The sequence below is a fragment of the Mustelus asterias genome, chromosome 9 (assembly GCF_964213995.1).
Source record: "Mustelus asterias chromosome 9, sMusAst1.hap1.1, whole genome shotgun sequence".
In the NCBI taxonomy this organism is placed as follows: domain Eukaryota; kingdom Metazoa; phylum Chordata; class Chondrichthyes; order Carcharhiniformes; family Triakidae; genus Mustelus; species Mustelus asterias.
The window spans coordinates 111,205,861-111,220,047 of NC_135809.1; the positions used below are offsets into that span (position 1 = coordinate 111,205,861).

The 14,187-nt window shown below is 48.8% G+C and overlaps 1 protein-coding gene across 1 annotated transcript in view; it reads right to left on the minus strand.

Annotated features, from left to right (window-relative positions):
* The window catches only part of lrrc56 (leucine rich repeat containing 56), a 150,535-nt gene that overhangs the window by 136,185 nt on the left and 163 nt on the right, over positions 1–14,187 (minus strand). The gene's annotated exons all lie outside the window — the stretch shown is intronic.

Sequence of the window (14,187 nt, forward strand, 5' to 3'; positions counted from 1 at the left end):
TAAGTGTGGCACCCACAAAGTGAAGAGAAAACACTATTGTTCTTTCAACCAAGCTCACGTTCTTCACCAGCTTTATCAGTGATTGGTCTAGTTCAGAATCTTTTTGTGAAAGAGAGTAAGACTGACTAGCTCTATGAGCTTCCTGGACATCTCCAGTACTCGCTTTCAACATAATTACTTATTTTTCCGTTGCCCTGGCGTGGTTGTGATAATAAGGGAATCTTTCTGCCCTAGAAATGTAGAACAAGCTTCTACTGTACGGTTGCTATCATTACTGACCAACAAAACAAAACCAATACTACTTATGTTCACATGCTCTTTTTAAAATAAGAAACTGATGTCATTCCAGATTCCATTTGCAATTCTGTGGCAGCCAGTTACTTCTACACAGATTGTCAAGTGAAATCATAAAATAATTATATCTACTTAGGCTGCATATTATCCGTCCAAGAAATGGGAACCTGGCTTTGCATTCTATACAGCTTGAAATTATAAAGACTTTATACTGGTACTCTGCCTAATCAGATCCTCAGAATGTACCAAACAAAGAATCACAAATCAGAGTAGCTGGAATAGTCAACTAAACAAAATCACTGACTGCGGATAATAAAATAACAATGACTGTAATGGACACACACATGCACGCACACACAGTGAGACAGGCTTTAGAAAAAAATTCTGCAAGCAGGAACACATTTCATTGGTTATAAATATAGACAAAGTAAATTTCCTCCCACGAATTCTGTCATTCTCCATTAACTAACCTTCTTGTCACCCACCTTTTCATCCCAACTCAGTAATTGTTACTCCTCTACAAAGTGCCTTGGAACATTTTGTACATTATAGGTGCTACAGTAGTGCTGCCCAATGGAAATTGTTGACCAGCCAACAGATGTGGCTATGGCAACAATGTTTTAACCACATGTAATAACTTCAGTGAAAAGCATCTCACAAACACACATGATACAAGTAAATATACTTCACTTGCGCATATTTACTTAAATATCTACTATTCAATAATAAAGGAAGTAAAGTTCTCAACAATCGATGAATAATTGCACATTCATCTTGTCAACAAACATACAAAGACAGTTAAAGCACACACCATGTAAATATGACTACTGAGATCACATCCCCAACAACAGTATCATGCGTTTTTCACTGATTAGAAATGCAGTTAGCAATATATGGCTAGTGGACAATATATTGAACAACACCATGCTATATATACGGGATGTTATTGTTGTACACTAATAATGAATAACATTCATTTATGATTGCACCCTGTGGTTGCCACTATTATTAAATTAAGCACTCAGTTTTCTTTGCTCCAACAACTCTGAAAATTTCCATTAACCTGACTTTCAGCAATAAATTTAAATTGACAATCACACATCTTCCAGGCTTTTTGGCTTAGATCAAGAATTGGATCAAGCCCAAGATGGGGTGCAATGCCTTATCTTGTCCGCTTGGATCTTGTTTGTCGCTCTTGTCGGGACCATGAATTGGATTCGATTTGAATTTGGTTTTTGGAACAAGCAAGATGGATTCAGGCTTGCCTGGTCCACTCTGCGCACGGCTTTGTAACTTTAAGAATGGAGTAATTTTTTAAAAATCCCACATTACAACAAACTCTTTGTAATTTTAAAATTCTACATCTCCTCAATTTCAGTAAATTACAACAGATACTTGCATTTATATAGCGTCTTTAAAGTGGTAAAGTGTCCCAAGGCACTTCACAGCACGTTAACAAAAATTAATACTGGGACAAAGAAGCAAATATCAAGACAAGTGACTGAAAAATTGGTCAAACTGTGTGTTAGAGATCATGATGTGGAGATGCCGATGTTGGACTGGGGTAAACACAGTAAGAAGTCTCACAACATCAAGTTAAAACCTAGTTTTAACCTGGTGTTGTGAGACTTCTTACAGTGTTAGAGATCACTCAGGAAAGCAAGAGTTGTTGTGGCAACATGCACTTTTAAATGCACCTTGTAGTCTGGAGCGTTGGATATGGATAGTTGAGGCTCCAACTTCATTTTCATCACATAGCTGACCAGGAATCCCACCTGCTTTTATCGCCTGCTAATGACCTGCGTAGGAAGGATTTAATGATAATTTAATGATAATCAACCTGTTTGGCCACATTATTAATACACCTTCCTTGGTGATCAAGTGTAGGGCTCAAACGGCTGTATGGTCTACTCCTGCTCCTATTTGTTCTTCTACAATTGTCATGAAGGTGTAGTTATAATACTATACATTTTAAGGACAACTGCCTTAAAGGTATATCTTTACTTTCAAACCTTTAAAATTGAGTTTAAAACCCCTTTTCAAAATAGAGATAGTACAGATATTTTGGGACCGGTGTTTGTTCAAACCTTGCCAGATTCTGTTATCTCCAAACTGACTATAAAGTCATTAAAATGCAAGACTCATCCAGGGCTGTCCAATGAATCTTTTAAAGGTGTAAAGACTCCTTGGCTTCTGACCGAACAGGAGACAGGTAGGGGCTTCAAAGGACCTCAATGTAATTAACTTCTTTGCCTGGTGGAACAATGGCTCATTTGAAATTAACATAGCAGTCATTTTGCCATGGTTATAATAAAACAGGCTGCAAAAGCCACGTGTGCAGAATCCTAAGGAAATCAGAGATATCATCAGAGAAGGTCCCCGACTAAGGGAGAACACAGAAGAAGGTACCTAGAAATCAGCTGTTGTTTTGCTGAAAAAGACGGAGTTTAGACAATCTTCAAGTGTTGTAACCGCAGAACAAGTGAGGAATAAGAAATCTCGGCCGCGATTCTCTCATAGCAACCTGCAACTTTTCTGGCGGGTCGCAGTGGGAGATGTGCGTCGCCGGCCTTGTACCGGGACTTGCGCATGCGCCGGGAATGCATGAACATCTCCCAGAGCCGGCAAACAGTCGCCGGTCAGACTACGCTGGAAACCGACAGGAAGGCAGGTAAGTAATTTGAATCTTTTTAAAATGTATTTTAAATATGTTTAGCAGTTCATTATCGGGAACTTTCAGGTCCCGATTGAATCTCCCACCCCACCAGGAGTACTTCATTCCGGCAGGATTTACACTAGCTCTCCATGTTCGGGGAACTAGCGGGAGACCCCGCCAGAATGAAGGGGGAGGGGGCAATCAGGGCCACTCAGGGGGATCGGGCGGCGGGGGGGTGGTGCCCCCTGAGCATGGGCACCCTGGCAGTGCTAGCCTGTGCCCCCTGGCACTGCCCAAGGGGCAAAGTGCCCATGCCCAGGGGGCACCTTGGCATTGCCCATCGGGCATTGGGGAGTGCCAAGGGGTTGGGCCTATTGTGGGTGGGGCCTAGGGGGCGATTGGTGGGGGTGGGGGGTCCCGCTGCCACTCTGCAGACAAGATCGTTCTGGGGTGGAGGGACGGCAGCAATTGGGGCGTAGGGGTGGTTTGTCGAGGGAGAGGCCTACCTCCGGGGGGGTGGTCTGCAAGGGTGAGGGGGGAGTGGGGAGATCGCCACTGCTGGGGAGAGGTTGGGCTGTGCATTGGTGCGCTCCGAGACGGGGGGGCGGGGAGGGCGGTGAGGGTCAGGGCTGGCCCGGGAATTGTTGTGGGGGCAGTGATCGGGCCATGGAGGGGCAGCACTGCGGGGTCCTGGGCTGGCCAGCGATCGGGCTGGCCAGCAAGCAGAGAGTCTGACAGATTGCGGCCACTGCGCATGCGCAGAGTTCCAGAACTGTCAAACTCTGGCGTGAATAGGTTCCGCCCCCTGGGTTTTTAACGAGATTCACGACTGGGACCTCTGCAGTGCACAGAGTGTGGAGATTCGGGTGAGAAGCTGAACTGAGAAAACAGTTGGGATCCAGAACAGTTTTCCTGCCAATTTAGCACTTTTGGGAGAATCGTGGCCAAAACCTGCTCTTTCCCAAAACCTGCTTGATCTGCTGAGTCAACCTGGAAATGCAATCGCCGATCAATGGACCACAGAAGCTATTGTAGCTGCTGAACACAATCTTTAACTTCAACTCTTCACTCAAGACAACCAATACTTCAACTGCAAGTTATGGGCCTGCAATGACATCTTAAAGAACTGAACTGAATTTCATCTTTATAAGAATCTTTTATCCTTATCGGCATTTAATCTTTGTATTCAGTTAGTAACGTTATTACTTTTACTTGAGTAACTTACAGCAGTGGTTTTGTAATAAACAAACCTTTATCTTCTTTAAGATTAGTGCTTTGCTGCTGCTTATTTTTAAATTGAACCACTTGCAAATTAAAGGGGCTACATACACACAAATTCTTAGCTCATGGACCACTGAGGAAATGATAGTGACAATAAATAATACCTATCGTATTGACCTGGAGCTTCTGGCTCAGAGGCAGGGACGTCACTCACTGCACCACAAGACCTCCATGGTCAAGAGATATATTGTTACGTAATAAATTGAACCTAAGAAATAGGAGCAGGAGGAGACCACATGGCCACTCAATCCTGCTCCACCATTCAATATGATCATGACTGATTTTTTGCTTCAACTCACTTTCCCCCTGCTCTCCATATTTTTTGATTCCCTGAGGCACCAAAAATCTACACTCAGCCTTAAATACATTCTACAGTGGAGCATCCAAAACTGGAGCACAGAGTTCCAAAGATTCACAGCCCTCAGTGAAGAAACTTCTCCTATCTCAATCCCAAATGAGTTATTCCTCATTTTGAAACTGTGCATCTGCGTTCCAGATTCCCCAGCCAGGGCCAAAAAATCCCCTCAGTATCCATCCTGTCAAGTCTCTTCAGAATCATATTTGCTCAGTATCTTGCTTGTCGGGAGTCCAATAGTTAAACAGAGAACCTCTGCCCTTGCGTTTGGCTTGCTTGACATTATCACAAGATTTCTTTAACTTTGGAAAGGTTTTCTCTGACTGTGGATTATATATTATTAAGGCGGATTTATTCAGCATTAAACAAGCAAACAATATTGTTTATCCCCTTTCCTAGGTCCATTGTAACTAAATGCCACTTTGGAATACCTAAATGAAATGTACAAAAATAATTTATTTTAACACACTTTGATCTAAACCTTGAAACACAGCTCAAGTTTTTTTTTAAAAGGAAGTTCAGTTTTGCCAAGCCATAGAATCTCTAACCTCTCCTCATCACTGATAGCTTCATAAGTGATTGTGAAGCTGGTTAAAGGTTGCCAGGTATAAATTCAAACCAATGCCGCCCTGGAAACAAAGCCAACAGTCAAATGGACAACACAGACTCGCTGAATCCACCCTCACTGACATGACTCATCACTTTCTTTGATTTCCAGGTTACCAGGGAATAAAAAAATGTTTATTCAAACACATGCAGCTGCCACTCAAAGATGGATTCAAACAAATCTAACTGATCTCCTTGTTTGAATTGATGTTTCAAGTTGACAATCTGGTAAATAGCTTAAAAGATACAAAGATATTTGAATTGGATAATGGTTTGCCTACCCTGGGGAAAATGAACACTTCTCAAAACTCCATGAATAACCTTGGAGTTGTTCTCCCTTCCTAATGCACCAAGGCTACAAAGGCCTTCTCTGAAGGGTCATCCTAACTCAAAACATTGGCTCTATTCTCTCTCCACAGATGCTGTCAGACCTGCTGAAATTTTCCAGCATTTTCTGTTTCGTTTCAGATTCCAGCATCCGCAGTATTTTGCCTTTATCTTCCTGTTCTATCCTTTAGTTGCCTTGCTCCGATGCCCAAGATGTCAACCTAGGCTCATTCTGTAACTAAGCCTCATTTTAACCCTGCAAGTGCCATGTGTGATCGAAGCAAAATAATCAATAACATAATGCAACATGGCCAAATGCTTCATATTGCCACATGTCCATAACAAGCAAATTTGGATGTTTCCCTTTGCAAATTTTCTTCTCTTCCTTCTGATGCATTCCTGACTTGCTTCAGCAAAGCCCCAGGGGTAGTAGATGGCCTTCAGTATCTTGACATATTTGTGTGAGAATACTTATGTTAGATATTGATTTTAAAATTCCCATCCTTGTTTTCAAATCCTCCAGATCCTTGTCTCTGTTTCTCTGTAAACTCCTACAGCCCCAAAACTCTTCTCTATTTCTGCCTCTTCCACATCCCGAATTTAATCACTCCACCATTGGTGGCCGTGCTTTCAGTTGTCTAGGCCCCGAGTTCTGGAATACCCTCCCTACACCTCTCCACCTCTTCCTCCTTTAAGACACTCCTTAAAATCTACCTCTATGACTGTGGTGAACCATCGTTGGTTCCCACCAGGTAGTACTGAGCCAGGGTCTGGCCAGTACTATGAGTCTGTATATATGTTACTGTTGGGGTTAGGGTTGGGCTGTTCTACATGTTACTGTTGGGGTTAGGGTTGGGCTGTTCTACCTGGATTATAGTTATTATGGTACATCCCAGTCGGGCTCTGCCTCCTGGGAGAGGTATAAAGGTCACTGCTCTGTCTGGGACCCTTCAGTCTGGGATCGTGTATTATATATGGTAGCTCTATTGTAGTAGTCAATAAAAGCCTTTATTTCCTCGAGCATCTCTCGCCTCGTGAGTTATATCGTGCATCAATTTTATTGACTACTAATTGAACTCTCGTCGTTGAAAAAAAAAAGAAAACATGGAGCAAATGCTTAAACCCGAACGTCTTACGCTGGACCCACGTGCGGCGGGCGCCTCCAACACCTTCGACCACTGGTTGAAATGTTTTCAGGATTACCTCGAAGCCTCCGCAGCGGTCACCACAGATGACGACAGACTCCGGGTCCTCCACGCGAGGGTAAGCGACGCTGTATATTTAGCAATCCGTGCGGCCACCGACTACAAAGGGGCCCTCGAGCTTCTTAAGAAGCGCTACATTAAACCGCCAAACGAGATGCATGCTCGATATCTCTTAGCCACTCGACGACGGCAGCCCGGCAAAACGACGGAACAGTATGCGTGCGAGCTCCTACAGCTAGCCAGGGGCTGTAACTGCAAAGCAGTGTCGGCAGACCAGAACATGAACGATCTCGCTCGAGATGCGTTTGTGGCGGGAATCGGATCGTCGTATATCCGACTTCGGCTGTTGGAGCAAGGTAATCTCGATCTCACTAAGTCTCTAGAGCTAGCGGATACACTAGAAACGGCCTCCAAAAGCCTGGCGATGTATCCTGACGACCACGTGGAGACAGCGTGGCAGGGGCAGTCACAGACCCCACTTCATCCGGCGGGACCGAAAAGCTGCGTGATGGCGTGCCCACCCTCGGGCCTGACGATGGCAGCAGCTCCAAGCGGCCCGCGGTGTTACTTCTGTGGGGGAGTGAAGCACACTCGGCAGCGATGTCCCGCTAAAGCGGTGTTGTGCTCTGCCTGCGGCAAGAAGGGGCATTATTCGAAGGTATGTTGATCCAAACTTACATCCAGGAACAGCAGTGCGGCGTGTGACTCCCCGGAGCCGGGTTCCTCGTCGTCGGCATCGTCAAGGGTTTCTTCCACGTGCGAGGCCAGGACGTCGCCATTCCAGATGACGGAGTCGCAAGAGACGCGCGACCACCAGGGGTCGCTGATTTTGGCGCCATCGCCCACGTGCGACCTATGGGAGCAGCCATTCTGGTCGGCACCAACCACAAATGACCAGCAGGGGTCGCCATCATCCATCCCAGCTGCCTGCAGTGGCGCTCACGAACCAACGGTGGCGTCGATCATCCTGGACCAGACAAAGCCTCACAGACTCGACAAGTCCATGATGGACATACAGGTAAACAAACGCACGATTTATTGTCTGTTTGACAGCGGGAGCACGGAGAGCTTTATTCACCCAGACGCCGTGAAGCGGTGTGGCCTCCAGATCCAGCCTGTCAAGCAGACAATTTCGATGGCGTCAAGGTCCCGGTCTGTCACCGTGCTAGGGAGTTGCGTGGTAAATCTAACGGTGCAGGGCACGGTTTACGAGAGCTTCAAGCTCCTGGTGTTACCGCACCTTTGCGCGCCAATACTCCTCGGACTAAATTTCATGGTCCACTTGAAGAGTGTAATCCTACAGTACGGTGGGCCACTCCCTCCGCTTTCAGTGGGAGAACAGCAGCCTCCAAATTGCCCAACGCGCTCCACCTGTAGCCTCTCGACGCTTAAGATTACCACACCCTCCTTATTCCAGAATCCCGTGCCAGGCTGCAAGCCCATCGCGACTAAGAGTAGGCGTTACAGCGCTGAGGATCGGATCTTCATTCGATCTGAGGTTCAGCAGCTCCTCAAGGAAGGGATCATACAACCTAGCGCTAGTCCTTGGAGAGTGCAGGTCGTGGTGGTCAAGAGTGGGAACAAACCCCGGATGGTCATTGACTATAGTCAGACCATTAACAGATACACGCAGCTGGATGCGTATCCCCTCCCGCGCATTTCTGACATGGTCAACCAGATTGCGCAGTACCGGTTGTTCTCCACCATCGACCTAAAGTCTGCCTACCACCAGCTCCCCATTCCCCCAGAGGACCGACAATACACGGCTTTTGAGGCGGATGGTCGCTTGTACCATTTTCTAAGGGTTCCTTTTGGTGTCAACAATGGGGTCTCGGTCTTCCAGCGTGCTATGGACCGAATGGTGGACCATAACGGACTGCGGGCTACCTTCCCGTACCTGGATAATGTCACCATCTGCGGCCATGACCAGCAGGACCACGATACCAACCTTCTTAGATTCCTACGCACTGCATCTCGCCTGAATCTGACCTACAAGAGGGAGAAGTGTGTATTTCGCACGCGCCGCCTAGCTATCCTCGGATACGTGGTGGAAAACGGGGTCATTGGCCCTGATCCAGACCGTATGCGTCCCCTCCTCGAACTTCCCCTGCCCACTAGTGTAAAAGCACTAAGAAGATGCTTAGGCTTCTTCTCTTACTACGCACAGTGGGTTCCCAATTACGCGGACAAAGCCCGTCCGCTCATCAAGTCTACCTCTTTTCCCCTAGCACCAGAGGCTCGTTTGGCCTTTGATAAACTAAAAGCCGACATCGCGAAAGCCACGATGCACGCTATCGATGAGTCCATCCCCTTCCAGGTGGAGAGCGATGCATCTGATTTCGCCCTGGCTGCCACACTTAACCAGGCGGGCAGGCCCGTCGCCTTTTTCTCTTGCACCCTCCAAGGCCCCGAAATTCGACATTCAGCGGTGGAAAAGGAGGCCCAGGCCATTGTGGAGGCCATCCGGCATTGGCGCCATTACTTGGCGGGAAAACGGTTCACCCTACTCACGGACCAGCGGTCCGTGGCGTTCATGTTCAATAACACGTTACGGGGCAAGATCAAGAACGATAAGATCTTGAGGTGGAGAATCGAACTCTCCACCTATAATTACGACATCATGTATCGTCCAGGGAAACTCAACGAGCCCTCGGATGCCCTGTCGCGTGGAACATGCGCCAGTATGCAGGAGAATCGATTGCAGGCTCTCCACAATGACCTCTGCCATCCGGGGGTCACTCGGCTCTACCACTTCGTAAAAGCCCAGAATCTACCCTACTCGGTGGAGGATGTCAGGTCCATAACTAGAAGCTGCCGGGTATGCGCGGAATGCAATCCGCACTTTTACCGACCTGACAGGGCACAACTCGTTAAGGCCACTCGTCCCTGCGAAAGACTGAGTGTGGATTTTAAGGGCCCCCTTCCCTCGACAGATCGGAATGTGTACTTCCTCAATGTGGTTGATGAGTACTCACGATTCCCTTTTGTCATTCCCTGTTCTGATATGACCGCTGCCACGGTTATCAAGGCATTTCGTGATCTTTTCACCCTGTTCGGTTACCCCTGTTACATCCACAGCGATAGGGGCTCGTCGTTCATGAGCGATGACTTGAGGCAATACCTGCTCTCATACGGGATTGCCTCTAGTAGAACCACAAGCTACAACCCTAGGGGTAACGGACAGGTGGAACGTGAGAATGCTACAGTCTGGAAGGCTGTCTTACTGGCGTTGAAGTCAAAAGGCCTTCCAGTCTCCCGTTGGCAAGAGGTGTTCCCTGATGCGCTCCACTCCATACGCTCACTCCTGTGTACGGCAACCAACGCTACTCCCCATGAGAGACTGTTTTCATTCCCTTGGAAGTCTTCCTCTGGGACCTCATTACCGTCTTGGTTGACGTGCTTAGGACCTGTCCTCCTGCGGTGACATGTTAGGACCCGCAAGTCCGACCCTTTGGTCGAACAGGTCCATCTCCTCCACGCCAACCCTCAGTATGCCTATGTGGCATACCCTGACGGGCGAGAGGACACGGTCTCGATTCGAGACCTGGCGCCAGCAGGGGGCTTGGAAACCCCTGTCGCTCCCATACCTCCTGTTAGAGACCCCCCCAACTATTGTTTCCCCTCCTGACACGGCGTGGGCAGCATCGGGACCATCACTTAAACCTTTTACTCCCGTGTACAGCTTGCCTGAGTCCAGGAGATGGTCGCCACTTCAAGGCGTGTCCGAGTTCAGCGGATTGTCACCACCTCGGGGCCAACCGGCCCGTGAGACATTGGAGGAGCCGTTGGACACCGCCTTGGGGAGAACGCCACCGCGAGTGCCTACTCCGGTGTCATCGCCGGTGTTGAGGAGGTCACAACGACGGTGCGGTCCCCCTGACCGTCTGAACTTATAGACTGATGACCAATTGGTCTGTGTTTTTTTTTGTACCCCGCCGGCCTTTGTCTTCAAAGGAGGGGTGAATGTGGTGAACCATCATTGGTTCCCACCAGGTAGTACTGAGCCAGGGTCTGGCCAGTACTATGAGTCTGTATATATGTTACTGTTGGGGTTAGGGTTGGGCTGTTCTTCATGTTACTGTTGGGGTTAGGGTTGGGCTGTTCTACCTGTAATATAGTTATTATGGTACATCCCAGTCGGGCTCCGCCTCCTGGGAGAGGTATAAAGGTCACTGCTCTGTCTGGGACCCTTCAGTCTGGGATCGTGTATTATATATGGTAGCTCTATTGTAGTAGTCAATAAAAGCCTTTATTTCCTCGAGCATCTCTAGCCTCGTGAGTTATATCGCGCATCAATGATGAAACCTTTGGTCTTCTGGTCTTAATATTGTCTTTTGTGGCTTATTGCCTTACTTGTTTTATTAGGCTCCTGTGAAGTGCCTTAGGCGCCAGTTATGTTGTTATGGTGCTAAGAAAAGCTATCAAGGAATACAGAATCAAAGCTTTCTCTTCCTATGTAGGCAGTGAGTGGCAGACTATTTAACTACAGCCGCATCAAACTTCAGATCCATTCTGTTCTTACTTGATCTCCACACATATTTTCAACAAGTTCACTTACTAATCATCAGAAGCGGGGACACCAGCTGATTATACCCCCCACCTACCTCAGCCAAGATCAAATAAAACTAAGACCAGGAATCTATCATTAAAGGAAAGGACTTGCATTTCTTTGCACTAATCCAAAACTAAAATACTGCAGACACGAGAAGGCTAAAATAAAAACAGAACTATCTGGAAATTCTCAGCAGGGCAGGTAGCATCTGTGGAATGAGAATCGGAGTTAACATTTCAAGTCTGCAAATGATAAGCCACAGAGCACTGCGTCATCTGAAGGGGCTGTATCGAGGGAGCACTGCACCATTGGCAGAGTGTGTAGCAAGGGAGAATTGTGCTGGTGGAAGGGGCAGTAACAAAGGAGCACTGTGCTTGTGGGGGAAAGGAGGCAGTAGCAAAGGAACGTTGCTCTGTGAAACCAAAGCTCTATCTGGCCTGTCAGGTGGACATAAAAAATTCCATGACACTGTTGGAAGAGTTCGTACTTTTGTACTTGTGCCAACAATCATCTATCAAACTATATCACTAAAACAGACTCTCACAATTTTGGACCTTGCTCTGTACGGTTTAATTGCTGTATTTCCAAGATTACAAAAGAGACATTTGCATATATTTAATTGTGGAATGTCCTGCGACTGTGAAGGGTGCTAAAGAAATGCAATACAAAAGAAAACATTGCAAAATTCAGCAGATCAGGCAACATCTGTGGACGGAAAAACAGAGTTCATGTTTTAGCTCCGTCCATACTGCCTCCTCCAACAGTGCAGCTCAGCCTCGCTGCTACTCTCACTGTGCTCCCTTGGTACTGCCCCCTTCAATAGCACGGTGCTGTCTCGCTACTGCCCCCACGGACAGCAAGGGCTCCCTCACTCCTTTCCCCTCTGACAGGACAGCGTTACCTCACTACAACCCTTCCACCAACACAGTATTCCCTCAGTACCACCCTTCTGAGGCACAGCACTCTCTTGGTGCGTTCCCTCAGAGAGCACAGTGCTCCCTCAATATTGCCCCTCCAACAGCACAATGATTCCGCAGTAACGTCCCTCAGAACTGCCCACTCCAACAGCACAGAGCTCCCTCACTACTGCCCCCTCTGACAGCATAATACTCTTCAGCACTAGTCCTTCCAACAGTACAGTGCTCCCTCAGCACTGCCCCCTCCAATAGAGCAGCATTCCCTTGGTACTGCCCCCTTCGATAGTATCTCTTCCCACTGAGCTCCCTTAGATCGGCCACCTCCAGAAGTGCAACATCCCCCCGGTGCAGCTCTCCCTCAGAGCTCCCCACTTCCGACGGCGCAGCGCTCCCCGAGTGCCGCCCCCTTCCGACGGCGCAGCGCTCCCCGAGTGCCGCCCTCTTCCGTCGGCGCAGCGCTCCCACAGTCCTGCCCCCTCCGACGGCGCAGCGCTCCCGCAGTCCTGCCCCCTCCCGACGGCGCAGCGCTCCCGCTGTCCTGCCCCCTCCCGATGGCACAGCGCTCCTGCTGTCCTGCCCCCTCCCGACGGCACAGTGCTCCTGCTGTCCTGCCCCCTCCGACTGCGCAGCGCTTGCTCAGGACTGCCCCCTCCAACGGCGCAGCGCTCCCGCTGTCCTGCCCCCTCCGACAGTGCAGCGCTCCCGCAGTCCTGCCCCCTCCGACAGTGCAGCACTCCCGCAGTACTGCCCCCTCCGACAGTGCAGCACTCCCGCAGTACTGCCCCCTCCGACAGTGCAGCGCTCCCGCAGTACTGCCCCCTCCGACGACACAGCGCTCGCTCAGGACTGCCCCCTCCGAAGGCGCAGCTCTCACTCAGGACTGCCCCCTCCGACAGCACAGCTCTCACACAGGACTGCCCCCTCTTCTCCAATTCAATCAAATCAAATCCAATTCAGAGTCTCAACAAGTTGAGACATTTCAGCTCCAGGCTGACAAGACAGGGCGAGCGACCAAACCACCCTGTCCTGGGCCTGATCTACATGAGCCAAGCTGATTGGAGAAGGGGGAGGATCCTCCTCCAAGACTTGAGCTCATTTGCATCTTAGCCAAAAGACCGAGATGCCGCTTTAAAAAATTGCTTCATATGAAACATATGAAGCCTCAGCGTAACCTAATGACCTCGACCAAGTGCGGCCGACCATGGGCTGCCGTCCATACACTTGATCTTAGCCAAAAGGCCAAGACCCCTCCGACAGCGCAGCGTTCCCTCAGGACTGCCCCCTCTGACAGCGCAGCGCTCCCTCAGGACTGCCCCCTCCGACAGCGCAGCGCTCCCTCAGGACTGCCCCCTCTGACAGCGCAGCGCTCCCTCAGGACTGCCCCCTCCGACAGCGCAGCGCTCCCTCAGGACTGCCCCCTCCGACAGCGCAGCGCTCTCTCTGTAGTGTCCCTTCCTCAGCGCAACACTCCAGTTTCCCCCTAACTTGCACTCCCTCAGTACAACAATACTCAAGATTCCATTCCAAGACTCTCTCCCTCTATCTCCTAATTGGAGGCCTCTTTGATCAAGCCTTTGGTTAGTGGTCCTCATATCTCAATTCTGTGGTCAGGGTGTTAAGTTGTCTTTGATCACCTGTGAAGATTTTACAGCGTGAAAGGAAGCTGCGTAAACACAAGTAGTTGTTATTGTCCCATGGTGTGGAGATGCCGGCGTTGGACTGGGGTAAACACAGTGAGGAGTCTAACAACACCAGGTTAAAGTCCAACAGGTTTATTTGGTAGCAAAATCCATTAGCTTTCGGAGCAGATCTCCCACTCACCTGACGAAGGAGCAGCAAGCGCTCCGAAAGCTAGTGGCATTTGCTACCAAATAAACCTGTTGGACTTTAACCTGGTGTTGTTAGACTCCTTACTGTGTTATTGTCCCAGGCAGGGCCAGCCAGTGCTTTAAATCGTTCCCTAGCAACGGAGAGAGACCCGAGCCTGTGCGATA